At 44.0% G+C, this 25110-nt stretch overlaps 29 non-coding genes across 29 annotated transcripts in view; 16 read left to right on the top strand and 13 right to left on the bottom strand.

The window, feature by feature from the left end:
* Position 1, bottom strand: part of trnaw-cca (transfer RNA tryptophan (anticodon CCA)) — a 72-nt gene extending 71 nt beyond the window's left edge. Inside the window, exon 1 of the tRNA in view lies at position 1. This exon is cut by the window's left edge and continues 71 nt beyond it. This is a non-coding gene — a tRNA (tRNA-Trp).
* Positions 2-1490: 1489 nt separating this feature from the next.
* trnak-uuu (transfer RNA lysine (anticodon UUU)) lies at positions 1491-1563 on the top strand. The gene has a single exon. It is a non-coding gene; the product is annotated as a tRNA-Lys (tRNA).
* A 1049-nt stretch (positions 1564-2612) lies between these two features.
* trnaw-cca (transfer RNA tryptophan (anticodon CCA)) lies at positions 2613-2684 on the bottom strand. The gene has a single exon. It is a non-coding gene; the product is annotated as a tRNA-Trp (tRNA).
* Positions 2685-5516: 2832 nt separating this feature from the next.
* On the top strand, positions 5517-5589 carry trnak-uuu (transfer RNA lysine (anticodon UUU)). The gene has a single exon. It is a non-coding gene; the product is annotated as a tRNA-Lys (tRNA).
* A 598-nt stretch (positions 5590-6187) lies between these two features.
* On the top strand, positions 6188-6260 carry trnak-uuu (transfer RNA lysine (anticodon UUU)). The gene has a single exon. It is a non-coding gene; the product is annotated as a tRNA-Lys (tRNA).
* Positions 6261-6638: 378 nt separating this feature from the next.
* Positions 6639-6710, bottom strand: trnaw-cca (transfer RNA tryptophan (anticodon CCA)). The gene has a single exon. It is a non-coding gene; the product is annotated as a tRNA-Trp (tRNA).
* Positions 6711-6858: 148 nt separating this feature from the next.
* Positions 6859-6931, top strand: trnak-uuu (transfer RNA lysine (anticodon UUU)). The gene has a single exon. It is a non-coding gene; the product is annotated as a tRNA-Lys (tRNA).
* A 598-nt stretch (positions 6932-7529) lies between these two features.
* trnak-uuu (transfer RNA lysine (anticodon UUU)) lies at positions 7530-7602 on the top strand. The gene has a single exon. It is a non-coding gene; the product is annotated as a tRNA-Lys (tRNA).
* A 378-nt stretch (positions 7603-7980) lies between these two features.
* Positions 7981-8052, bottom strand: trnaw-cca (transfer RNA tryptophan (anticodon CCA)). The gene has a single exon. It is a non-coding gene; the product is annotated as a tRNA-Trp (tRNA).
* A 2612-nt stretch (positions 8053-10664) lies between these two features.
* On the bottom strand, positions 10665-10736 carry trnaw-cca (transfer RNA tryptophan (anticodon CCA)). Its single transcript has one exon. It is a non-coding gene; the product is annotated as a tRNA-Trp (tRNA).
* A 148-nt stretch (positions 10737-10884) lies between these two features.
* trnak-uuu (transfer RNA lysine (anticodon UUU)) lies at positions 10885-10957 on the top strand. Its single transcript has one exon. It is a non-coding gene; the product is annotated as a tRNA-Lys (tRNA).
* Positions 10958-12677: 1720 nt separating this feature from the next.
* On the bottom strand, positions 12678-12749 carry trnaw-cca (transfer RNA tryptophan (anticodon CCA)). Its single transcript has one exon. It is a non-coding gene; the product is annotated as a tRNA-Trp (tRNA).
* A 148-nt stretch (positions 12750-12897) lies between these two features.
* Positions 12898-12970, top strand: trnak-uuu (transfer RNA lysine (anticodon UUU)). Its single transcript has one exon. It is a non-coding gene; the product is annotated as a tRNA-Lys (tRNA).
* Positions 12971-13878: 908 nt separating this feature from the next.
* On the top strand, positions 13879-13951 carry trnak-uuu (transfer RNA lysine (anticodon UUU)). Its single transcript has one exon. It is a non-coding gene; the product is annotated as a tRNA-Lys (tRNA).
* Positions 13952-15671: 1720 nt separating this feature from the next.
* Positions 15672-15743, bottom strand: trnaw-cca (transfer RNA tryptophan (anticodon CCA)). Its single transcript has one exon. It is a non-coding gene; the product is annotated as a tRNA-Trp (tRNA).
* Positions 15744-15891: 148 nt separating this feature from the next.
* Positions 15892-15964, top strand: trnak-uuu (transfer RNA lysine (anticodon UUU)). Its single transcript has one exon. It is a non-coding gene; the product is annotated as a tRNA-Lys (tRNA).
* A 908-nt stretch (positions 15965-16872) lies between these two features.
* trnak-uuu (transfer RNA lysine (anticodon UUU)) lies at positions 16873-16945 on the top strand. The gene has a single exon. It is a non-coding gene; the product is annotated as a tRNA-Lys (tRNA).
* Positions 16946-17543: 598 nt separating this feature from the next.
* On the top strand, positions 17544-17616 carry trnak-uuu (transfer RNA lysine (anticodon UUU)). The gene has a single exon. It is a non-coding gene; the product is annotated as a tRNA-Lys (tRNA).
* A 378-nt stretch (positions 17617-17994) lies between these two features.
* trnaw-cca (transfer RNA tryptophan (anticodon CCA)) lies at positions 17995-18066 on the bottom strand. The gene has a single exon. It is a non-coding gene; the product is annotated as a tRNA-Trp (tRNA).
* A 1270-nt stretch (positions 18067-19336) lies between these two features.
* Positions 19337-19408, bottom strand: trnaw-cca (transfer RNA tryptophan (anticodon CCA)). Its single transcript has one exon. It is a non-coding gene; the product is annotated as a tRNA-Trp (tRNA).
* Positions 19409-19556: 148 nt separating this feature from the next.
* trnak-uuu (transfer RNA lysine (anticodon UUU)) lies at positions 19557-19629 on the top strand. Its single transcript has one exon. It is a non-coding gene; the product is annotated as a tRNA-Lys (tRNA).
* A 598-nt stretch (positions 19630-20227) lies between these two features.
* trnak-uuu (transfer RNA lysine (anticodon UUU)) lies at positions 20228-20300 on the top strand. The gene has a single exon. It is a non-coding gene; the product is annotated as a tRNA-Lys (tRNA).
* A 378-nt stretch (positions 20301-20678) lies between these two features.
* On the bottom strand, positions 20679-20750 carry trnaw-cca (transfer RNA tryptophan (anticodon CCA)). The gene has a single exon. It is a non-coding gene; the product is annotated as a tRNA-Trp (tRNA).
* A 694-nt stretch (positions 20751-21444) lies between these two features.
* Positions 21445-21516, bottom strand: trnaw-cca (transfer RNA tryptophan (anticodon CCA)). Its single transcript has one exon. It is a non-coding gene; the product is annotated as a tRNA-Trp (tRNA).
* Positions 21517-21664: 148 nt separating this feature from the next.
* On the top strand, positions 21665-21737 carry trnak-uuu (transfer RNA lysine (anticodon UUU)). Its single transcript has one exon. It is a non-coding gene; the product is annotated as a tRNA-Lys (tRNA).
* Positions 21738-22333: 596 nt separating this feature from the next.
* trnak-uuu (transfer RNA lysine (anticodon UUU)) lies at positions 22334-22406 on the top strand. Its single transcript has one exon. It is a non-coding gene; the product is annotated as a tRNA-Lys (tRNA).
* Positions 22407-22784: 378 nt separating this feature from the next.
* On the bottom strand, positions 22785-22856 carry trnaf-aaa (transfer RNA phenylalanine (anticodon AAA)). The gene has a single exon. It is a non-coding gene; the product is annotated as a tRNA-Phe (tRNA).
* Positions 22857-23004: 148 nt separating this feature from the next.
* trnak-uuu (transfer RNA lysine (anticodon UUU)) lies at positions 23005-23077 on the top strand. Its single transcript has one exon. It is a non-coding gene; the product is annotated as a tRNA-Lys (tRNA).
* A 376-nt stretch (positions 23078-23453) lies between these two features.
* trnaw-cca (transfer RNA tryptophan (anticodon CCA)) lies at positions 23454-23525 on the bottom strand. Its single transcript has one exon. It is a non-coding gene; the product is annotated as a tRNA-Trp (tRNA).
* Positions 23526-25110: the final 1585 nt, after the last annotated feature.

Raw genomic sequence — 25110 nt, 5'->3', positions numbered from 1 at the left:
CTTGGAAGAATCGCATCTATGGAGGTGATGCCTAGTTCAGATTTCGTTGAGTGTATCATTTGGAATGGAGGCCTGTGTCTCTGGGGAAATGTACGATCTGACGTGCATCTGCCCGGCAGGTTAGGTGTATGAAAACAAGTAAAATCAGAGCCCGGATAGCTCAGTCGGTAGAGCATCAGACTTTTAATCTGAGGGTCCAAGGTTCAAGTCCCTGTTTGGGCGATCTTTTAATGTTCACCTTCCTTCAGAAGCAAGTCTTTCTATAATTGCGATTTCTCTCACGTTCCATGACATGTTCACCTGTGGACAATACAATCCCCTAGCCAAAACAGCTTAGTCTGAAAGCTTTAGGATTTTTAATCTGAAACTCCAGGTTAAACTCCCTGTTTGAAGACTGATTTAAGCCTGTCAATCCCACAGCATCATCTGATTTAGGAATTTGCAGTGTGCCATGCTTTTGTGAGAGACAACTGTCATCTGAAGCAGCATTGGATTGGTCGTTTTCTTGCAAGATTTGTACTGTAAAGCCACATTGGTACTTGTGCTGATTCTTTGACTTCGCTGTGTAAAGAAGGCAGAGATTGCACACATCAAAATTCTGACCACGACGTGATTTGAACACGCAACCTTCTGATCTGGAGTCAGACGCGCTACCTTTGCGCCACGAGGTCTTGGAAGAATTGCATCTATGGAGGTGATGCCTAGTTCAGATTTCGTTGAGTGTATCATTTGGAATGGAGGCCTGTGTCTCTGGGGAAATGTACGATCTGACGTGCATCTGCCCGGCAGGTTAGGTGTATGAAAACAAGTAAAATCAGACCCCGGATAGCTCAGTCGGAAGAGCATCAGACTTTTAATCTGAGGGTCCAGGGTTCAAGTCCCTGTTTTGGCGATGTTTTAATGTTTACCTTCCTTCAGAAGCAAGTCTTTCTATAATTGCGATTTCTCTCACTTTCCATGACATGTTCACCTGTGGACAATACAATCCCATAGCCAAAATAGCTTAGTCTGAAAGCTTTAGGATTTTTAATCTGAAACTCCAGGTTTAAACTCCCTGTTTGAAGACTGATTTAAGCCTGTCAATCCCACAGCATCATCTGATTTAGGAATTTGCAGTGTGCCATGCTTTTGTGAGAGACAACTGTCATCTGAAGCAGCATTGGATTGGTCGTTTTCTTGCAAGATTTGTACTGTAAAGCCACATTGGTACTTGTGCTGATTCTTTGACTTCGCTGTGTAAAGAAGGCAGAGATTGCACACATCAAAATTCTGACCACGACGTGATTTGATCACGCAACCTTCTGATCTGGAGTCAGTCGCGCTACCGTTGCGCCACGAGGTCTTGGAAGAATCGCATCTATGGAGGTGATGCCTAGTTCTGATTTCGTTGACTGTATCATTTGGAATGGAGGCCTGTGTCTCTGGGGAAATGTACGATCTGACGTGCATCTGCCCGGCAGGTTAGGTGTATGAAAACAAGTAAAATCAGAGCCCGGATAGCTCAGTTGGTAGAGCATCAGACTTTTAATCTGAGGGTCCAGGGTTCAAGTCCCTGTTTGGGCGTTCTTTTAATGTTCACCTTCCTTCAGACGCAAGTTTTTCTATAATTGCGATTTCTGTCACTTTCCATGACATGTTCACCTGTGGACAATACAATCCCATAGCCAAAACAGTTTAGTCTGAAAGCTTTAGGATTTTTTATCTGAAACTCCAGGTTTAAACTCCCTGTTTGAAGACTGATTTAAGCCTGTCAATTCCACAGCATCATCTGATTTAGGAATTTGCAGTGTGCCATGCTTTTGTGAGAGACAACTGTCATCTGAAGCAGCATTGGATTGGTCGTTTTCTTGCAAGATTTGTACTGTAAAGCCACATTGGTACTTGTGCTGATTCTTTGACTTCGCTGTGTAAAGAAGGTAGAGATTGCACACATCAAAATTCTGACCACGACGTGATTTGAACACGCAACCTTCTGATCTGGAGTCAGTCGCGCTACCGTTGCGCCACGAGGTCTTGGAAGAATCGCATCTATGGAGGTGATGCCTAGTTCTGATTACGTTGACTGTATCATTTGGAATGGAGGCCTGTGTCTCTGGGGAAATGTACGATCTGACGTGCATCTGCCCGGCAGGTTAGGTGTATGAAAACAAGTAAAATCAGAGCCCGGATAGCTCAGTCGGTAGAGCATCAGACTTTTAATCTGAGGGTCCACGGTTCAAGTCCCTGTTTGGGCGATCTTTTAATGTTCACCTTCCTTCAGAAGCAAGTCTTTCTATAATTGCGATTTCTCTCACGTTCCATGACATGTTCACCTGTGGACAATACAATCCCCTAGCCAAAACAGCTTAGTCTGAAAGCTTTAGGATTTTTAATCTGAAACTCCAGGTTTAAACTCCCTGTTTGAAGACTGATTTAAGCCTGTCAATCCCACAGCATCATCTGATTTAGGAATTTGCAGTGTGCCATGCTTTTGTGAGAGACAACTGTCATCTGAAGCAGCATTGGATTGGTCGTTTTCTTGCAAGATTTGTACTGTAAAGCCACATTGGTACTTGTGCTGATTCTTTGACTTCGCTGTGTAAAGAAGGCAGAGATTGCACACATCAAAATTCTGACCACGACGTGATTTGAACACGCAACCTTCTGATCTGGAGTCAGACGCGCTACCGTTGCGCCACGAGGTCTTGGAAGATTTGCTTCTATGGAGGTGATGCCTAGTTCAGATTTCGATGAGTGTATCATTTGGAATGGAGGCCTGTGTCTCTGGGGAAATGTACGATCTGACGTGCATCTGCCCGGCAGGTTAGGTGTATGAAAACAAGTAAAATCAGACCCCGGCTAGCTCAGTCGGAAGAGCATCAGACTTTTAATCTGAGGGTCCAGGGTTCAAGTCCCTGTTTTGGCGATGTTTTAATGTTTACCTTCCTTCAGAAGCAAGTCTTTCTATAATTGCGATTTCTCTCACTTTCCATGACATGTTCACCTGTGGACCATACAATCCCATAGCCAAAATAGCTTAGTCTGAAAGCTTTAGGATTTTTAATCTGAAACTCCAGGTTTAAACTCCCTGTTTGAAGACTGATTTAAGCCTGTCAATCCCACAGCATCATCTGATTTAGGAATTTGCAGTGTGCCATGCTTTTGTGAGAGACAACTGTCATCTGAAGCAGCATTGGATTGGTCGTTTTCTTGCAAGATTTGTACTGTAAAGCCACATTGGTACTTGTGCTGATTCTTTGACTTCGCTGTGTAAAGAAGGCAGAGATTGCACACATCAAAATTCTGACCACGACGTGATTTGATCACGCAACCTTCTGATCTGGAGTCAGACGCGCTACCGTTGCACCACAAGGTCTTGGAAGAATCGCATCTATGGAGGTGATGCATAGTTCAGATTTCGTTGAGTGTATCATTTGGAATGGAGGCCTGTGTCTCTGGGGAAATGTACGATCTGACGTGCATCTGCCCGGCAGGTTAGGTGTATGAAAACAAGTAAAATCAGAGCCCGGATAGCTCAGTCGTTAGAGCATCAGACTTTTAATCTGAGGGTCCAGGGTTCAAGTCCCTGTTTGGGTGATCTTTTAATGTTCACCTTCCTTCAGAAGCAAGTCTTTCTATAATTGCGATTTCTCTCACTTTCCATGACATGTTCACCTGTGGACAATACAATCCCATAGCCAAAACAGCTTAGTCTGAAAGCTTTAGGATTTTCTATCTGAAACTCCAGGTTTAAACTCCCTGTTTGAAGACTGATTTAAGCCTGTCAATCCCACAGCATCATCTGATTTAGGAATTTGCAGTGTGCCATGCTTTTGTGAGAGACAACTGTCATCTGAAGCAGCATTGGATTGGTCGTTTTCTTGCAAGATTTGTACTGTAAAGCCACATTGGTACTTGTGCTGATTCTTTGACTTCGCTGTGTAAAGAAGGCAGAGCTTGCACACATCAAAATTCTGACCACGACGTGATTTGAACACGCAACCTTCTGATCTGGAGTGAGACGCGCTACTGTTGCGCCACGAGGTCTTGGAAGAATCGCATCTATGGAGGTGATGCCTAGTTCAGATTTCGTTGAGTGTATCATTTGGAATGGAGGCCTGTGTCTCTGGGGAAATGTACGATCTGAAGTGCATCTGCCCGGCAGGTTAGGTGTATGAAAACAAGTAAAATCAGAGCCCGGATAGCTCAGTCGGTAGAGCATCAGACTTTTAATCTGAGGGTCCAGGGTTCAAGACCCTGTTTTGGCGATGTTTTAATGTTCACCTTCCTTCAGAAGCAAGTCTTTCTATAATTGCGATTTCTCTCACTTTCCATGACATGTTCACCTGTGGACAATACAATCCCATAGCCAAAACAGCTTAGTCTGAAAGTTTTAGGATTTTTAATCTGAAACTCCAGGTTTAAACTCCCTGTTTGAAGACTGATTTAAGCCTGTCAATCCCACAGCATCATCTGATTTAGGAATTTGCAGTGTGCCATGCTTTTGTGAGAGACAACTGTCATCTGAAGCAGCATTGGATTGGTCGTTTTCTTGCAAGATTTGTACTGTAAAGCCACATTGGTACTTGTGCTGATTCTTTGACTTCGCTGTGTAAAGAAGGCAGAGATTGCACACATCAAAATTCTGACCACGACGTGATTTGAACAAGCAACCTTCTGATCTGGAGTCAGACGCGCTACCGTTGCGCCACGAGGTCTTGGAAGAATTGCATCTATAGAGGTGATGCATAGTTCAGATTTCGTTGAGTGTATCATTTGGAATGGAGGCCTGTGTCTCTGGGGAAATGTACGATCTGACGTGCATCTGCCTGGCAGGTTAGGTGTATGAAAACAAGTAAAATCAGACCCCGGATAGCTCAGTCGGAAGAGCATCAGACTTTTAATCTGAGGGTCCAGGGTTCAAGTCCCTGTTTTGGCGATGTTTTAATGTTTACCTTCCTTCAGAAGCAAGTCTTTCTATAATTGCGATTTCTCTCACTTTCCATGACATGTTCACCTGTGGACAATACAATCCCATAGCCAAAATAGCTTAGTCTGAAAGCTTTAGGATTTTTAATCTGAAACTCCAGGTTTAAACTCCCTGTTTGAAGACTGATTTAAGCCTGTCAATCCCACAGCATCATCTGATTTAGGAATTTGCAGTGTGCCATGCTTTTGTGAGAGACAACTGTCATCTGAAGCAGCATTGGATTGGTCGTTTTCTTGCAAGATTTGTACTGTAAAGCCACATTGGTACTTGTGCTGATTCTTTGACTTCGCTGTGTAAAGAAGGCAGAGATTGCACACATCAAAATTCTGACCACGACGTGATTTGATCACGCAACCTTCTGATCTGGAGTCAGTCGCGCTACCGTTGCGCCACGAGGTCTTGGAAGAATCGCATCTATGGAGGTGATGCCTAGTTCTGATTTCGTTGACTGTATCATTTGGAATGGAGGCCTGTGTCTCTGGGGAAATGTACGATCTGACGTGCATCTGCCCGGCAGGTTAGGTGTATGAAAACAAGCAAAAACAGAGCCCGGATAGCTCAGTTGGTAGAGCATCAGACTTTTAATCTGAGGGTCCAGGGTTCAAGTCCCTGTTTGGGCGTTCTTTTAATGTTCACCTTCCTTCAGACGCAAGTTTTTCTATAATTGCGATTTCTGTCACTTTCCATGACATGTTCACCTGTGGACAATACAATCCCATAGCCAAAACAGCTTAGTCTGAAAGCTTTAGGATTTTTTATCTGAAACTCCAGGTTTAAACTCCCTGTTTGAAGACTGATTTAAGCCTGTCAATTCCACAGCATCATCTGATTTAGGAATTTGCAGTGTGCCATGCTTTTGTGAGAGACAACTGTCATCTGAAGCAGCATTGGATTGGTCGTTTTCTTGCAAGATTTGTACTGTAAAGCCACATTGGTACTTGTGCTGATTCTTTGACTTCGCTGTGTAAAGAAGGCAGAGATTGCACACATCAAAATTCTGACCACGACGCGATTTGAACACGCAACCTTCTGATCTGGAGTCAGACGCGCTACCGTTGCGCCACGAGGTCTTGGAAGAATCACATCTATGGAGGTGATGCCTAGTTCAGATTTCGTTGACTGTATCATTTGGAATGGAGGCCTGTGTCTCTGGGGAAATGTACGATCTGACGTGCATCTGCCCGGCAGGTTAGGTGTATGAAAACAAGCAAAATCAGAGCCCGGATAGCTCAGTTGGTAGAGCATCAGACTTTTAATCTGAGGGTCCAGGGTTCAAGTCCCTGTTTGGGCGTTCTTTTAATGTTCACCTTCCTTCAGACGCAAGTTTTTCTATAATTGCGATTTCTGTCACTTTCCATGACATGTTCACCTGTGGACAATACAATCCCATAGCCAAAACAGCTTAGTCTGAAAGCTTTAGGATTTTTTATCTGAAACTCCAGGTTTAAACTCCCTGTTTGAAGACTGATTTAAGCCTGTCAATTCCACAGCATCATCTGATTTAGGAATTTGCAGTGTGTCATGCTTTTGTGAGAGACAACTGTCATCTGAAGCAGCATTGGATTGGTCGTTTTCTTGCAAGATTTGTACTGTAAAGCCACATTGGTACTTGTGCTGATTCTTTGACTTCGCTGTGTAAAGAAGGCAGAGATTGCACACATCAAAATTCTGACCACGACGTGATTTGAACACGCAACCTTCTGATCTGGAGTCAGACGCGCTACCGTTGCGCCACGAGGTCTTGGAAGAATCACATCTATGGAGGTGATGCCTAGTTCAGATTTCGTTGACTGTATCATTTGGAATGGAGGCCTGTGTCTCTGGGGAAATGTACGATCTGACGTGCATCTGCCCGGCAGGTTAGGTGTATGAAAACAAGTAAAATCAGAGCCCGGATAGCTCAGTCGGTAGAGCATCAGACTTTTAATCTGAGGGTCCAGGGTTCAAGTCCCTGTTCGGGCATTCTTTTAATGTTCACCTTCCTTCAGACGCAAGTCTTTCTATAATTGCGAATTCTCTCACTTTCCATGACATGTTCACCTGTGGACAATACAATCCCATAGCCAAAACAGCTTAGTCTGAAAGATTTAGGATTTTTAATCTGAAACTCCAGGTTTAAACTCCCTGTTTGAAGACTGATTTAAGCCTGTCAATCCCACAGCATCATCTGATTTAGGAATTTGCAGTGTGCCATGCTTTTGTGAGAGACAACTGTCATCTGAAGCAGCATTGGATTGGTCGTTTCCTTGCAAGATTTGTACTGTAAAGCCACATTGGTACTTGTGCTGATTCTTTGACTTCGCTGTGTAAAGAAGGCAGAGATTGCACACATCAAAATTCTGACCACGACGTGATTTGAACACACAACCTTCTGATCTGGAGTCAGACGCGCTACCGTTGCACCACGAGGTCTTGGAAGAATCGCATCTATGGAGGTGATGCCTAGTTCAGATTTCGTTGAGTGTATCATTTGGAATGGAGGCCTGTGTCTCTGGGGAAATGTACGATCTGACGTGCATCTGCCCGGCAGGTTAGGTGTATGAAAACACGTAAAATCAGAGCCCGGATAGCTCAGTCGGTAGAGCATCAGACTTTTAATCTGAGGGTCCAGGGTTCAAGTCCCTGTTTGGGCGATCTTTTAATGTTCACCTTCCTTCAGAAGCAAGTCTTTCTATAATTGCGATTTCTCTCACGTTCCATGACATGTTCACCTGTGGACAATACAATCCCCTAGCCAAAACAGCTTAGTCTGAAAGCTTTAGGATTTTTAATCTGAAACTCCAGGTTTAAACTCCCTGTTTGAAGACTGATTTAAGCCTGTCAATCCCACAGCATCATCTGATTTAGGAATTTGCAGTGTGCCATGCTTTTGTGAGAGACAACTGTCATCTGAAGCAGCATTGGATTGGTCGTTTTCTTGCAAGATTTGTACTGTAAAGCCACATTGGTACTTGTGCTGATTCTTTGACTTCGCTGTGTAAAGAAGGCAGAGATTGCACACATCAAAATTCTGACCACGACGTGATTTGAACACGCAACCTTCTGATCTGGAGTCAGACGCGCTACCGTTGCGCCACGAGGTCTAGGAAGAATTGCATCTATGGAGGTGATGCCTAGTTCAGATTTCGTTGAGTGTATCATTTGGAATGGAGGCCTGTGTCTCTGGGGAAATGTACGATCTGACGTGCATCTGCCCGGCAGGTTAGGTGTATGAAAACAAGTAAAATCAGACCCCGGATAGCTCAGTCGGAAGAGCATCAGACTTTTAATCTGAGGGTCCAGGGTTCAAGTCCCTCTTTTGGCGATGTTTTAATGTTTACCTTCCTTCAGAAGCAAGTCTTTCTATAATTGCGATTTCTGTCACTTTCCATGACATGTTCACCTGTGGACAATACAATCCCATAGCCAAAACAGCTTAGTCTGAAAGCTTTAGGATTTTTTATCTGAAACTCCAGGTTTAAACTCCCTGTTTGAAGACTGATTTAAGCCTGTCAATTCCACAGCATCATCTGATTTAGGAATTTGCAGTGTGCCATGCTTTTGTGAGAGACAACTGTCATCTGAAGCAGCATTGGATTGGTCGTTTTCTTGCAAGATTTGTACTGTAAAGCCACATTGGTACTTGTGCTGATTCTTTGACTTCGCTGTGTAAAGAAGGCAGAGATTGCACACATCAAAATTCTGACCACGACGTGATTTGAACACGCAAACTTCTGATCTGGAGTCAGACGCGCTACCGTTGCGCCACGAGGTCTTGGAAGAATTGCATGTATGGAGGTGATGCCTAGTTCAGATTTCGTTGAGTGTATCATTTGGAATGGAGGCCTGTGTCTCTGGGGAAATGTACGATCTGACGTGCATCTGCCCGGCAGGTTAGGTGTATGAAAACAAGTAAAATCAGACCCCGGATAGCTCAGTCGGAAGAGCATCAGACTTTTAATCTGAGGGTCCAGGGTTCAAGTCCCTGTTTTGGCGATGTTTTAATGTTTACCTTCCTTCAGAAGCAAGTCTTTCTATAATTGCGATTTCTCTCACTTTCCATGACATGTTCACCTGTGGACAATACAATCCCATAGCCAAAACAGCTTAGTCTGAAAGCTTTAGGATTTTTTATCTGAAACTCCAGGTTTAAACTCCCTGTTTGAAGACTGATTTAAGCCTGTCAATTCCACAGCATCATCTGATTTAGGAATTTGCAGTGTGCCATGCTTTTGTGAGAGACAACTGTCATCTGAAGCAGCATTGGATTGGTCGTTTTCTTGCAAGATTTGTACTGTAAAGCCACATTGGTACTTGTGCTGATTCTTTGACTTCGCTGTGTAAAGAAGGCAGAGATTGCACACATCAAAATTCTGACCACGACGTGATTTGAACACGCAAACTTCTGATCTGGAGTCAGACGCGCTACCGTTGCGCCACGAGGTCTTGGAAGAATTGCATGTATGGAGGTGATGCCTAGTTCAGATTTCGTTGAGTGTATCATTTGGAATGGAGGCCTGTGTCTCTGGGGAAATGTACGATCTGACGTGCATCTGCCCGGCAGGTTAGGTGTATGAAAACAAGTAAAATCAGAGCCCGGATAGCTCAGTCGTTAGAGCATCAGACTTTTAATCTGAGGGTCCAGGGTTCAAGTCCCTGTTTGGGTGATCTTTTAATGTTCACCTTCCTTCAGAAGCAAGTCTTTCTATAATTGCGATTTCTCTCACTTTCCATGACATGTTCACCTGTGGACAATACAATCCCATAGCCAAAACAGCTTAGTCTGAAAGCTTTAGGATTTTTAATCTGAAACTCCAGGTTTAAACTCCCTGTTTGAAGACTGATTTAAGCATGTCAATCCCACAGCATCATCTGATTTAGGAATTTGCAGTGTGCCATGCTTTTGTGAGAGACAACTGTCATCTGAAGCAGCATTGGATTGGTCGTTTTCTTGCAAGATTTGTACTGTAAAGCCACATTGGTACTTGTGCTGATTCTTTGACTTCGCTGTGTAAAGAAGGCAGAGATTGCACACATCAAAATTCTGACCACGACATGATTTGAACACGCAACCTTCTGATCTGGAGTCAGACGCGCTACCGTTGCGCCACGAGGTCTTGGAAGAATCGCATCTAAGGAGGTGATGCCTAGTTCAGATTGCGTTGAGTGTATCATTTGGAATGGAGGCCTGTGTCTCTGGGGAAATGTACGATCTGACGTGCATCTGCCCGGCAGGTTAGGTGTATGAAAACAAGTAAAATCAGAGCCCGGATAGCTCAGTCGGTAGAGCATCAGACTTTTAATCTGAGGGTCCAGGGTTCAAGTCCCTGTTTTGGCGATGTTTTAATGTTCACCTTCCTTCAGAAGCAAGTCTTTCTATAATTGCGATTTCTCTCACTTTCCATGACATGTTCACCTGTGGACAATACAATCCCATAGCCAAAACAGCTTAGTCTGAAAGCTTTAGGATTTTTAATCTGAAACTCCAGGTTTAAACTCCCTGTTTGAAGACTGATTTAAGCCTGTCAATCCAAAAGCATCATCTGATTTAGGAATTTGCAGTGTGCCATGCTTTTGTGAGAGACAACTGTCATCTGAAGCAGCATTGGATTGGTCGTTTTCTTGCAAGATTTGTACTGTAAAGCCACATTGGTACTTGTGCTGATTCTTTGACTTCGCTGTGTAAAGAAGGCAGAGATTGCACACATCAAAATTCTGACCACGACGTGATTTGAACACGCAACCTTCTGATCTGGAGTCAGACGCGCTACCGTTGCGCCACGAGGTCTTGGAAGAATCGCATCTATGGAGGTGATGCCTAGTTCAGATTTCGTTGAGTGTATCATTTGGAATGGAGGCCTGTGTCTCTGGGGAAATGTACGATCTGACGTGCATCTGCCCGGCAGGTTAGGTGTATGAAAACAAGTAAAATCAGAGCCCGGATAGCTCAGTCGGTAGAGCATCAGACTTTTAATCTGAGGGTCCAGGGTTCAAGTCCCTGTTTGGGTGATCTTTTAATGTTCACCTTCCTTCAGAAGCAAGTCTTTCTATAATTGCGATTTCTCTCACTTTCCATGACATGTTCACCTGTGGACAATACAATCCCATAGCCAAAACAGCTTAGTCTGAAAGCTTTAGGATTTTTAATCTGAAACTCCAGGTTTAAACTCCCTGTTTGAAGACTGATTTAAGCCTGTCAATCCCACAGCATCATCTGATTTAGGAATTTGCAGTGTGCCATGCTTTTGTGAGAGACAACTGTCATCTGAAGCAGCATTGGATTGGTCGTTTTCTTGCAAGATTTGTACTGTAAAGCCACATTGGTACTTGTGCTGATTCTTTGACTTCGCTGTGTAAAGAAGGCAGAGATTGCACACATCAAAATTCTGACCACGACGTGATTTCAACACGCAACCTTCTGATCTGGAGTCAGACGCGCTACCGTTGCGCCACGAGGTCTTGGAAGAATCGCATCTATGGAGGTGATGCCTAGTTCAGATTTCGTTGAGTGTATCATTTGGAATGGAGGCCTGTGTCTCTGGGGAAATGTACGATCTGACGTGCATCTGCCCGGCAGGTTAGGTGTATGAAAACAAGTAAAATCAGAGCCCGGATAGCTCAGTCGTTAGAGCATCAGACTTTTAATCTGAGGGTCCAGGGTTCAAGTCCCTGTTTGGGTGATCTTTTAATGTTCACCTTCCTTCAGAAGCAAGTCTTTCTATAATTGCGATTTCTCTCACTTTCCATGACATGTTCACCTGTGGACAATACAATCCCATAGCCAAAACAGCTTAGTCTGAAAGCTTTAGGATTTTTAATCTGAAACTCCAGGTTTAAACTCCCTGTTTGAAGACTGATTTAAGCATGTCAATCCCACAGCATCATCTGATTTAGGAATTTGCAGTGTGCCATGCTTTTGTGAGAGACAACTGTCATCTGAAGCAGCATTGGATTGGTCGTTTTCTTGCAAGATTTGTACTGTAAAGCCACATTGGTACTTGTGCTGATTCTTTGACTTCGCTGTGTAAAGAAGGCAGAGATTGCACACATCAAAATTCTGACCACGACATGATTTGAACACGCAACCTTCTGATCTGGAGTCAGACGCGCTACCGTTGCGCCACGAGGTCTTGGAAGAAACGCATCTAAGGAGGTGATGCCTAGTTCAGATTGCGTTGAGTGTATCATTTGGAATGGAGGCCTGTGTCTCTGGGGAAATGTACGATCTGACGTGCATCTGCCCGGCAGGTTAGGTGTATGAAAACAAGTAAAATCAGAGCCCGGATAGCTCAGTCGGTAGAGCATCAGACTTTTAATCTGAGGGTCCAGGGTTCAAGTCCCTGTTTTGGCGATGTTTTAATGTTCACCTTCCTTCAGAAGCAAGTCTTTCTATAATTGCGATTTCTCTCACTTTCCATGACATGTTCACCTGTGGACAATACAATCCCATAGCCAAAACAGCTTAGTCTGAAAGCTTTAGGATTTTTAATCTGAAACTCCAGGTTTAAACTCCCTGTTTGAAGACTGATTTAAGCCTGTCAATCCAAAAGCATCATCTGATTTAGGAATTTGCAGTGTGCCATGCTTTTGTGAGAGACAACTGTCATCTGAAGCAGCATTGGATTGGTCGTTTTCTTGCAAGATTTGTACTGTAAAGCCACATTGGTACTTGTGCTGATTCTTTGACTTCGCTGTGTAAAGAAGGCAGAGATTGCACACATCAAAATTCTGACCACGACGTGATTTGAACACGCAACCTTCTGATCTGGAGTCAGACGCGCTACCGTTGCGCCACGAGGTCTTGGAAGAATCGCATCTATGGAGGTGATGCCTAGTTCAGATTTCGTTGAGTGTATCATTTGGAATGGAGGCCTGTGTCTCTGGGGAAATGTACGATCTGACGTGCATCTGCCCGGCAGGTTAGGTGTATGAAAACAAGTAAAATCAGAGCCCGGATAGCTCAGTCGGTAGAGCATCAGACTTTTAATCTGAGGGTCCAGGGTTCAAGTCCCTGTTTGGGTGATCTTTTAATGTTCACCTTCCTTCAGAAGCAAGTCTTTCTATAATTGCGATTTCTCTCACTTTCCATGACATGTTCACCTGTGGACAATACAATCCCATAGCCAAAACAGCTTAGTCTGAAAGCTTTAGGATTTTTAATCTGAAACTCCAGGTTTAAACTCCCTGTTTGAAGACTGATTTAAGCCTGTCAATCCCACAGCATCATCTGATTTAGGAATTTGCAGTGTGCCATGCTTTTGTGAGAGACAACTGTCATCTGAAGCAGCATTGGATTGGTCGTTTTCTTGCAAGATTTGTACTGTAAAGCCACATTGGTACTTGTGCTGATTCTTTGACTTCGCTGTGTAAAGAAGGCAGAGATTGCACACATCAAAATTCTGACCACGACGTGATTTCAACACGCAACCTTCTGATCTGGAGTCAGACGCGCTACCGTTGCGCCACGAGGTCTTGGAAGAATCGCATCTATGGAGGTGATGCCTAGTTCAGATTTCGTTGAGTGTATCATTTGGAATGGAGGCCTGTGTCTCTGGGGAAATGTACGATCTGACGTGCATCTGCCCGGCAGGTTAGGTGTATGAAAACAAGTAAAATCAGAGCCCGGATAGCTCAGTCGGTAGAGCATCAGACTTTTAATCTGAGGGTCCAGGGTTCAAGTCCCTTTTTGGGTGATCTTTTAATGTTCACCTTCCTGCAGAAGCAAGTCTTTCTATAATTGCGATTTCTCTCACTTTCCATGACATGTTCACCTGTGGACAATACAATCCCATAGCCAAAACAGCTTAGTCTGAAAGCTTTAGGATTTTTTATCTGAAACTCCAGGTTTAAACCCTGTGTCTCTGGGGAAATGTACGATCTGACGTGCATCTGCCCGGCAGGTTAGGTGTATGAAAACAAGTAAAATCAGAGCCCGGATAGCTCAGTCGGTAGAGCATCAGACTTTTAATCTGAGGGTCCAGGGTTCAAGTCCCTGTTTGGGTGATCTTTTAATGTTCACCTTCCTTCAGAAGCAAGTCTTTCTATAATTGCGATTTCTCTCACTTTCCATGACATGTTCACCTGTGGACAATACAATCCCATAGCCAAAACAGCTTAGTCTGAAAGCTTTAGGATTTTTAATCTGAAACTCCAGGTTTAAACTCCCTGTTTGAAGACTGATTTAAGCCTGTCAATCCCACAGCATCATCTGATTTAGGAATTTGCAGTGTGCCATGCTTTTGTGAGAGACAACTGTCATCTGAAGCAGCATTGGATTGGTCGTTTTCTTGCAAGATTTGTACTGTAAAGCCACATTGGTACTTGTGCTGATTCTTTGACTTCGCTGTGTAAAGAAGGCAGAGATTGCACACATCAAAATTCTGACCACGACGTGATTTCAACACGCAACCTTCTGATCTGGAGTCAGACGCGCTACCGTTGCGCCACGAGGTCTTGGAAGAATCGCATCTATGGAGGTGATGCCTAGTTCAGATTTCGTTGAGTGTATCATTTGGAATGGAGGCCTGTGTCTCTGGGGAAATGTACGATCTGACGTGCATCTGCCCGGCAGGTTAGGTGTATGAAAACAAGTAAAATCAGAGCCCGGATAGCTCAGTCGTTAGAGCATCAGACTTTTAATCTGAGGGTCCAGGGTTCAAGTCCCTGTTTGGGTGATCTTTTAATGTTCACCTTCCTTCAGAAGCAAGTCTTTCTATAATTGCGATTTCTCTCACTTTCCATGACATGTTCACCTGTGGACAATACAATCCCATAGCCAAAACAGCTTAGTCTGAAAGCTTTAGGATTTTTAATCTGAAACTCCAGGTTTAAACTCCCTGTTTGAAGACTGATTTAAGCATGTCAATCCCACAGCATCATCTGATTTAGGAATTTGCAGTGTGCCATGCTTTTGTGAGAGACAACTGTCATCTGAAGCAGCATTGGATTGGTCGTTTTCTTGCAAGATTTGTACTGTAAAGCCACATTGGTACTTGTGCTGATTCTTTGACTTCGCTGTGTAAAGAAGGCAGAGATTGCACACATCAAAATTCTGACCACGACATGATTTGAACACGCAACCTTCTGATCTGGAGTCAGACGCGCTACCGTTGCGCCACGAGGTCTTGGAAGAAACGCATCTAAGGAGGTGATGCCTAGTTCAGATTGCGTTGAGTGTATCATTTGGAATGGAGGCCTGTGTCTCTGGGGAAATGTACGATCTGACGTGCATCTGCCCGGCAGGTTAGGTGTATGAAAACAAGTAAAATCAGAGCCCGGATAGCTCAGTCGGTAGAGCATCAGACTTTTAATCTGAGGGTCCAGGGTTCAAGTCCCTGTTTTGGCGATGTTTTAATGTTCACCTTCCTTCAGAAGCAAGTCTTTCTATAATTGCGATTTCTCTCACTTTCCATGACATGTTCACCTGTGGACAATACAATCCCATAGCCAAAACAGCTTAGTCTGAAAGCTTTAGGATTTTTAATCTGAAACTCCAGGTTTAAACTCCCTGTTTGAAGACTGATTTAAGCCTGTCAATCCAAAAGCATCATCTGATTTAGGAATTTGCAGTGTGCCATGCTTTTGTGAGAGACAACTGTCATCTGAAGCAGCATTGGATTGGTCGTTTTCTTGCAAGATTTGTACTGTAAAGCCACATTGGTACTTGTGCTGATTCTTTGACTTCGCTGTGTAAAGAAGGCAGAGATTGCACACATCAAAATTCTGACCACGACGTGATTTGAACACGCAACCTTCTGATCTGGAGTCAGACGCGCTACCGTTGCGCCACGAGGTCTTGGAAGAATCGCATCTATGGAGGTGATGCCTAGTTCAGATTTCGTTGAGTGTATCATTTGGAATGGAGGCCTGTGTCTCTGGGGAAATGTACGATCTGACGTGCATCTGCCCGGCAGGTTAGGTGTATGAAAACAAGTAAAATCAGAGCCCGGATAGCTCAGTCGGTAGAGCATCAGACTTTTAATCTGAGGGTCCAGGGTTCAAGTCCCTGTTTGGGTGATCTTTTAATGTTCACCTTCCTTCAGAAGCAAGTCTTTCTATAATTGCGATTTCTCTCACTTTCCATGACATGTTCACCTGTGGACAATACAATCCCATAGCCAAAACAGCTTAGTCTGAAAGCTTTAGGATTTTTAATCTGAAACTCCAGGTTTAAACTCCCTGTTTGAAGACTGATTTAAGCCTGTCAATCCCACAGCATCATCTGATTTAGGAATTTGCAGTGTGCCATGCTTTTGTGAGAGACAACTGTCATCTGAAGCAGCATTGGATTGGTCGTTTTCTTGCAAGATTTGTACTGTAAAGCCACATTGGTACTTGTGCTGATTCTTTGACTTCGCTGTGTAAAGAAGGCAGAGATTGCACACATCAAAATTCTGACCACGACGTGATTTCAACACGCAACCTTCTGATCTGGAGTCAGACGCGCTACCGTTGCGCCACGAGGTCTTGGAAGAATCGCATCTATGGAGGTGATGCCTAGTTCAGATTTCGTTGAGTGTATCATTTGGAATGGAGGCCTGTGTCTCTGGGGAAATGTACGATCTGACGTGCATCTGCCCGGCAGGTTAGGTGTATGAAAACAAGTAAAATCAGAGCCCGGATAGCTCAGTCGGTAGAGCATCAGACTTTTAATCTGAGGGTCCAGGGTTCAAGTCCCTTTTTGGGTGATCTTTTAATGTTCACCTTCCTGCAGAAGCAAGTCTTTCTATAATTGCGATTTCTCTCACTTTCCATGACATGTTCACCTGTGGACAATACAATCCCATAGCCAAAACAGCTTAGTCTGAAAGCTTTAGGATTTTTTATCTGAAACTCCAGGTTTAAACCCTGTGTCTCTGGGGAAATGTACGATCTGACGTGCATCTGCCCGGCAGGTTAGGTGTATGAAAACAAGTAAAACCAGAGCCCGGATAGCTCAGTCGGTAGAGCATCAGACTTTTAATCTGAGGGTCCAGGGTTCAAGTCCCTGTTTGGGCGATCTTTTAATGTTCACCTTCCTTCAGAAGCAAGTCTTTCTATAATTGCGATTTCTCTCACTTTCCATGACATGTTCACCTGTGGACAATACAATCCCATAGCCAAAACAGCTTAGTCTGAAAGCTTTAGGATTTTTAATCTGAAACTCCAGGTTTAAACTCCCTGTTTGAAGACTGATTTAAGCCTGTCAATCCAAAAGCATCATCTGATTTAGGAATTTGCAGTGTGCCATGCTTTTGTGAGAGACAACTGTCATCTGAAGCAGCATTGGATTGGTCGTTTTCTTGCAAGATTTGTACTGTAAAGCCACATTGGTACTTGTGCTGATTCTTTGACTTCGCTGTGTAAAGAAGGCAGAGATTGCACACATCAAAATTCTGACCACGACGTGATTTGAACACGCAACCTTCTGATCTGGAGTCAGACGCGCTGCCGTTGCGCCACGAGGTCTTGGAAGAATCGCATCTATGGAGGTGATGCCTAGTTCAGATTTCGTTGAGTGTATCATTTGGAATGGAGGCCTGTGTCTCTGGGGAAATGTACGATCTGACGTGCATCTGCCCGGCAGGTTAGGTGTATGAAAACAAGTAAAATCAGAGCCCGGATAGCTCAGTCGGTAGAGCATCAGACTTTTAATCTGAGGGTCCAGGGTTCAAGTCCCTGTTTGGGTGATCTTTTAATGTTCACCTTCCTTCAGAAGCAAGTCTTTCTATAATTGCGATTTCTCTCACTTTCCATGACATGTTCACCTGTGGACAATACAATCCCATAGCCAAAACAGCTTAGTCTGAAAGCTTTAGGATTTTTAATCTGAAACTCCAGGTTTAAACTCCCTGTTTGAAGACTGATTTAAGCCTGTCAATCCCACAGCATCATCTGATTTAGGAATTTGCAGTGTGCCATGCTTTTGTGAGAGACAACTGTCATCTGAAGCAGCATTGGATTGGTCGTTTTCTTGCAAGATTTGTACTGTAAAGCCACATTGGTACTTGTGCTGATTCTTTGACTTCGCTGTGTAAAGAAGGCAGAGATTGCACACATCAAAATTCTGACCACGACGTGATTTGAACACGCAACCTTCTGATCTGGAGTCAGACGCGCTACCGTTGCGCCACGAGGTCTTGGAAGAATCGCATCTATGGAGGTGATGCCTAGTTCAGATTTCGTTGAGTGTATCATTTGGAATGGAGGCCTGTGTCTCTGGGGAAATGTACGATCTGACGTGCATCTGCCCGGCAGGTTAGGTGTATGAAAACAAGTAAAATCAGAGCCCGGATAGCTCAGTCGTTAGAGCATCAGACTTTTAATCTGAGGGTCCAGGGTTCAAGTCCCTGTTTGGGTGATCTTTTAATGTTCACCTTCCTTCAGAAGCAAGTCTTTCTATAATTGCGATTTCTCTCACTTTCCATGACATGTTCACCTGTGGACAATACAATCCCATAGCCAAAACAGCTTAGTCTGAAAGCTTTAGGATTTTTAATCTGAAACTCCAGGTTTAAACTCCCTGTTTGAAGACTGATTTAAGCATGTCAATCCCACAGCATCATCTGATTTAGGAATTTGCAGTGTGCCATGCTTTTGTGAGAGACAACTGTCATCTGAAGCAGCATTGGATTGGTCGTTTTCTTGCAAGATTTGTACTGTAAAGCCACATTGGTACTTGTGCTGATTCTTTGACTTCGCTGTGTAAAGAAGGCAGAGATTGCACACATCAAAATTCTGACCACGACATGATTTGAACACGCAACCTTCTGATCTGGAGTCAGACGCGCTACCGTTGCGCCACGAGGTCTTGGAAGAATCGCATCTAAGGAGGTGATGCCTAGTTCAGATTGCGTTGAGTGTATCATTTGGAATGGAGGCCTGTGTCTCTGGGGAAATGTACGATCTGACGTGCATCTGCCCGGCAGGTTAGGTGTATGAAAACAAGTAAAATCAGAGCCCGGATAGCTCAGTCGGTAGAGCATCAGACTTTTAATCTGAGGGTCCAGGGTTCAAGTCCCTGTTTTGGCGATGTTTTAATGTTCACCTTCCTTCAGAAGCAAGTCTTTCTATAATTGCGATTTCTCTCACTTTCCATGACATGTTCACCTGTGGACAATACAATCCCATAGCCAAAACAGCTTAGTCTGAAAGCTTTAGGATTTTTTATCTGAAACTCCAGGTTTAAACTCCCTGTTTGAAGACTGATTTAAGCCTGTCAATCCCACAGCATCATCTGATTTAGGAATTTGCAGTGTGCCATGCTTTTGTGAGAGACAACTGTCATCTGAAGCAGCATTGGATTGGTCGTTTTCTTGCAAGATTTGTACTGTAAAGCCACATTGGTACTTGTGCTGATTCTTTGACTTCGCTGTGTAAAGAAGGCAGAGATTGCACACATCAAAATTCTGACCACGACGTGATTTGAACACGCAACCTTCTGATCTGGAGTCAGACGCGCTACCGTTGCGCCACGAGGTCTTGGAAGAATCGCATCTATGGAGGTGATGCCTAGTTCAGATTTCGTTGAGTGTATCATTTGGAATGGAGGCCTGTGTCTCTGGGGAAATGTACGATCTGACGTGCATCTGCCCGGCAGGTTAGGTGTATGAAAACAAGTAAAATCAGAGCCCGGATAGCTCAGTCGGTAGAGCATCAGACTTTTAATCTGAGGGTCCAGGGTTCAAGTCCCTGTTTGGGTGATCTTTTAATGTTCACCTTCCTTCAGAAGCAAGTCTTTCTATAATTGCGATTTCTCTCACTTTCCATGACATGTTCACCTGTGGACAATACAATCCCATAGCCAAAACAGCTTAGTCTGAAAGCTTTAGGATTTTTTATCTGAAACTCCAGGTTTAAACTCCCTGTTTGAAGACTGATTTAAGCCTGTCAATCCCACAGCATCATCTGATTTAGGAATTTGCAGTGTGCCATGCTTTTGTGAGAGACAACTGTCATCTGAAGCAGCATTGGATTGGTCGTTTTCTTGCAAGATTTGTACTGTAAAGCCACATTGGTACTTGTGCTGATTCTTTGACTTCGCTGTGTAAAGAAGGCAGAGATTGCACACATCAAAATTCTGACCACGACGTGATTTCAACACGCAACCTTCTGATCTGGAGTCAGACGCGCTACCGTTGCGCCACGAGGTCTTGGAAGAATCGCATCTATGGAGGTGATGCCTAGTTCAGATTTCGTTGAGTGTATCATTTGGAATGGAGGCCTGTGTCTCTGGGGAAATGTACGATCTGACGTGCATCTGCCCGGCAGGTTAGGTGTATGAAAACAAGTAAAATCAGAGCCCGGATAGCTCAGTCGGTAGAGCATCAGACTTTTAATCTGAGGGTCCAGGGTTCAAGTCCCTGTTTGGGTGATCTTTTAATGTTCACCTTCCTTCAGAAGCAAGTCTTTCTATAATTGCGATTTCTCTCACTTTCCATGACATGTTCACCTGTGGACAATACAATCCCATAGCCAAAACAGCTTAGTCTGAAAGCTTTAGGATTTTTAATCTGAAACTCCAGGTTTAAACTCCCTGTTTGAAGACTGATTTAAGCCTGTCAATCCCACAGCATCATCTGATTTAGGAATTTGCAGTGTGCCATGCTTTTGTGAGAGACAACTGTCATCTGAAGCAGCATTGGATAGGTCGTTTTCTTGCAAGATTTGTACTGTAAAGCCACATTGGTACTTGTGCTGATTCTTTGACTTCGCTGTGTAAAGAAGGCAGAGATTGCACACATCAAAATTCTGACCACGACGTGATTTGAACACGCAACCTTCTGATCTGGAGTCAGACGCGCTACCGTTGCGCCACGAGGTCTTGGAAGAATCGCATCTATGGAGGTGATGCCTAGTTCAGATTTCGTTGAGTGTATCATTTGGAATGGAGGCCTGTGTCTCTGGGGAAATGTACGATCTGACGTGCATCTGCCCGGCAGGTTAGGTGTATGAGTAAAATCAGTAAAATCAGACCCCGGATAGCTCAGTCGGTAGAGCATCAGACTTTTAATCTGAGGGTCCAGGGTTCAAGTCCCTGTTCGGGCGAGCTTTTAATGTTCACCTTCCTTCAGAAGGCTCAGTCGTTAGAGCATCAGACTTTTAATCTGAGGGTCCAGGGTTAAAGTCCCTGTATGGGTGTTCTTTTAATGTTCACCTTCCTTCAGAAGCAAGTCTTTCTATAATTGCGATGTCTGTCACTTTCCATGACATGTTCACCTGTGGACAATACAATCCGATAGCCAAAACACCTTGGTCTGAAAGCTTTAGGATTTTTTTATCTGAAACTCCAGGTTTAAACTCCCTGTTTGAAGACTGATTTAAGCCTGTCAATCACACAGCATCATCTGATTTAGGAATTTGCAGTGCCATGCTTTTGTGAGAGACAACTGTCATCTGAAGCAGCATTGGATTGGTCGTTTTCTTGCAAGATTTGTACTGTAAAGCCACATTGGTACTTGTGCTGATTCTTTGACTTCGCTGTGTAAAGAAGGCAGAGATTGCACACATCAAAATTCTGACCACGACGTGATTTGAACACGCAACCTTCTGATCTGGAGTCAGACGCGCTACCGTTGCGCCACGAGGTCTTGGAAGAATCACATCTATGGAGGTGATGCCTAGTTCAGATTTCGTTGACTGTATCATTTGGAATGGAGGCCTGTGTCTCTGGGGAAATGTACGATCTGACGTGCATCTGCCCGGCAGGTTAGGTGTATGAAAACAAGAAACATCAGAGCCCGGATAGCTCAGTCGGTAGAGCATCAGACTTTTAATCTGAGGGTCCAGGGTTCAAGTCCCTGTTTGGGCGTTCTTTTAATGTTCACCTTCCTTCAGAAGCAAGTCTTTCTATAATTGCGATTTCTGTCACTTTCCATGACATGTTCACCTGTGGACAATACAATCCCATAGCCAAAACAGCTTAGTCTGAAAGCTTTAGGATTTTTAATCTGAAACTCCAGGTTTAAACTCCCTGTTTGAAGACTGATTTAAGCCTGTCAATCACACAGCATCATCTGATTTAGGAATTTGCAGTGCCATGCTTTTGTGAGAGACAACTGTCATCTGAAGCAGCATTGGATTGGTCGTTTTCTTGCAAGATTTGTACTGTAAAGCCACATTGGTACTTGTGCTGATTCTTTGACTTCGCTGTGTAAAGAAGGCAGAGATTGCACACATCAAAATTCTGACCACGACGTGATTTGAACACGCAACCTTCTGATGTGGAGTCTGACACGCTACCGTTGCGCCACGAGGTCTTGGAAGAATCTCATCTATGGAGGTGATGCCTAGTTCAGATTTCGTTGAGTGTATCATTTGGAATGGAGGCCTGTGTCTCTGGGGAAATGTACGATCTGACGTGCATCTGCCCGGCAGGTTAGGTGTATGAAAACAAGTAAAATCAGAGCCCGGATAGCTCAGTCGGTAGAGCATCAGACTTTTAATCTGAGGGTCCAGGGTTCAAGTCCCTGTTCGGGCGATCTTTTAATGTTCACCTTCCTTCAGAAGCAAGTCTTTCTATAATTGCGATTTCTCTCACTTTCCATGACATGTTCACCTGTGGACAATACAATCCCATAGCCAAAACAGCTTAGTCTGAAAGCTTTAGGATTTTTAATCTGAAACTCCAGGTTTAAACTCCCTGTTTGAAGACTGATTTAAGCCTGTCAATCCCACAGCATCATCTGATTTAGGAATTTGCAGTGTGCCATGCTTTTGTGAGAGACAACTGTCATCTGAAGCAGCATTGGATTGGTCGTTTTCTTGCAAGATTTGTACTGTAAAGCCACATTGGTACTTGTGCTGATTCTTTGAGTTCGCTGTGTAAAGAAGGCAGAGATTGCACACATCAAAATTCTGACCACGACGTGATTTGAACACGAAACCTTCTGATCTTTAATCAGACGCGCTACCGTTGCGCCACGAGGTCTTGGAAGAATCGCATCTATGGAGGTGATGCCTAGTTCAGATTGCGTTGAGTGTATCATTTGGAATGGAGGCCTGTGTCTCTGGGGAAATGTACGATCTGACATGCATCTGCCCGGCAGGTTAGGTGTATGAAAACATGCAAAATCAGAGCCCGGATAGCTCAGTCGGTAGAGCATCAGACTTTTAATCTGAGGGTCCAGGGTTCAAGTCCCTGTTTGGGTGATCTTTTAATGTTCACCTTCCTTCAGAAGCAAGTCTTTCTATAATTGCGATTTCTCTCACTTTCCATGACATGTTCACCTGTGGACAATACAATCCCATAGCCAAAACAGCTTAGTCTGAAAGCTTTAGTATTTTTAATCTGAAACTCCAGGTTTAAACTCCGTTTGAAGACTGATTTAAGCCTGTCAATCCCACAGCATCATCTGATTTAGGAATTTGCAGTGTGCCATGCTTTTGTGAGAGACAACTGTCATCTGAAGCAGCATTGGATTGGTCGTTTTCTTGCAAGATTTGTACTGTAAAGCCACATTGGTACTTGTGCTGATTCTTTGACTTCGCTGTGTAAAGAAGGCAGAGATTGCACACATTAAAATTCTGACCACGACGTGATTTGAACACGCAACCTTCTGATCTGGAGTCAGACGCGCTACCGTTGCGCCACGAGGTCTTGGAAGAATCGCATCTATGGAGGTGATGCCTAGTTCAGATTGCGTTGAGTGTATCATTTGGAATGGAGGCCTGTGTCTCTGGGGAAATGTACGATCTGACGTGCATCTACCCGGCAGGTTAGGTGTATGAAAACAAGTAAAATCAGAGCCCGGATAGCTCATTCGGTAGAGCATCAGACTTTTAATCTGAGGGTCCAGGGTTCAAGTCCCTGTTTGGGTGATCTTTTAATGTTCACCTTCCTTCAGAAGCAAGTCTTTCTATAATTGCGATTTCTCTCACTTTCCATGACATGTTCACCTGTGGACAATACAATCCCATAGCCAAAACAGCTTAGTCTGAAAGCTTTAGGATTTTTAATCTGAAACTCCAGGTTTAAACTCCCTGTTTGAAGACTGATTTAAGCCTGTCAATCCCACAGCATCATCTGATTTAGGAATTTGCAGTGTGCCATGCTTTTGTGAGAGACAACTGTCATCTGAAGCAGCATTGGATTGGTCGTTTTCTTGCAAGATTTGTACTGTAAAGCCACATTGGTACTTGTGCTGATTCTTTGACTTCGCTGTGTAAAGAAGGCAGAGATTGCACACATCAAAATTCTGACCACGACGTGATTTGAACACGCAACCTTCTGATGTGGAGTCTGACGCGCTACCGTTGCGCCACGAGGTCTTGGAAGAATCTCATCTATGGAGGTGATGCCTAGTTCAGAGTTCGTTGAGTGTATCATTTGGAATGGAGGCCTGTGTCTCTGGGGAAATGTACGATCTGACGTGCATCTGCCCAGCAGGTTAGGTGTATGAAAACAAGTAAAATCAGAGCGCGGATAGCTCAGTCGGTAGAGCATCAGACTTTTAATCTGAGGGTCCAGGGTTCAAGTCCCTGTTCGGGCAATCTTTTAATGTTCACCTTCCTTCAGAAGCAAGTCTTTCTATAATTGCTATTTCTCTCACTTTCCATGACATGTTCACCTGTGGACAATACAATCCCATAGCCAAAACAGCTTAGTCTGAAAGCTTTAGGATTTTTAATCTGAAACTCCAGGTTTAAACTCCCTGTTTGAAGACTGATTTAAGCCTGTCAATCCCACAGCATCATCTGATTTAGGAATTTGCAGTGTGCCATGCTTTTGTGAGAGACAACTGTCATCTGAAGCAGCATTGGATTGGTCGTTTTCTTGCAAGATTTGTACTGTAAAGCCACATTGGTACTTGTGCTGATTCTTTGACTTCGCTGTGTAAAGAAGGCAGAGATTGCACACATCAAAATTCTGACCACGACGTGATTTGAACACGCAACCTTCTGATGTGGAGTCTGACGCGCTACCGTTGCGCCACGAGGTCTTGGAAGAATCTCATCTATGGAGGTGATGCCTAGTTCAGATTTCGTTGAGTGTATCATTTGGAATGGAGGCCTGTGTCTCTGGGGAAATGTACGATCTGACGTGCATCTGCCCAGCAGGTTAGGTGTATGAAAACAAGTAAAATCAGAGCCTGGATAGCTCAGTCGGTAGAGCTTCAGACTTTTAATCTGAGTGTCCAGGGTTCAAGTCCCTGTTCGGGCGATCTTTTAATGTTCACCTTCCT

The sequence above is a fragment of the Salvelinus alpinus genome, chromosome 2 (assembly GCF_045679555.1).
Source record: "Salvelinus alpinus chromosome 2, SLU_Salpinus.1, whole genome shotgun sequence".
Taxonomy (NCBI): domain Eukaryota; kingdom Metazoa; phylum Chordata; class Actinopteri; order Salmoniformes; family Salmonidae; genus Salvelinus; species Salvelinus alpinus.
The sequence above is the reverse complement of the archived record's forward strand: the minus strand, read 5'-3'. Positions and strand labels throughout refer to the sequence as shown.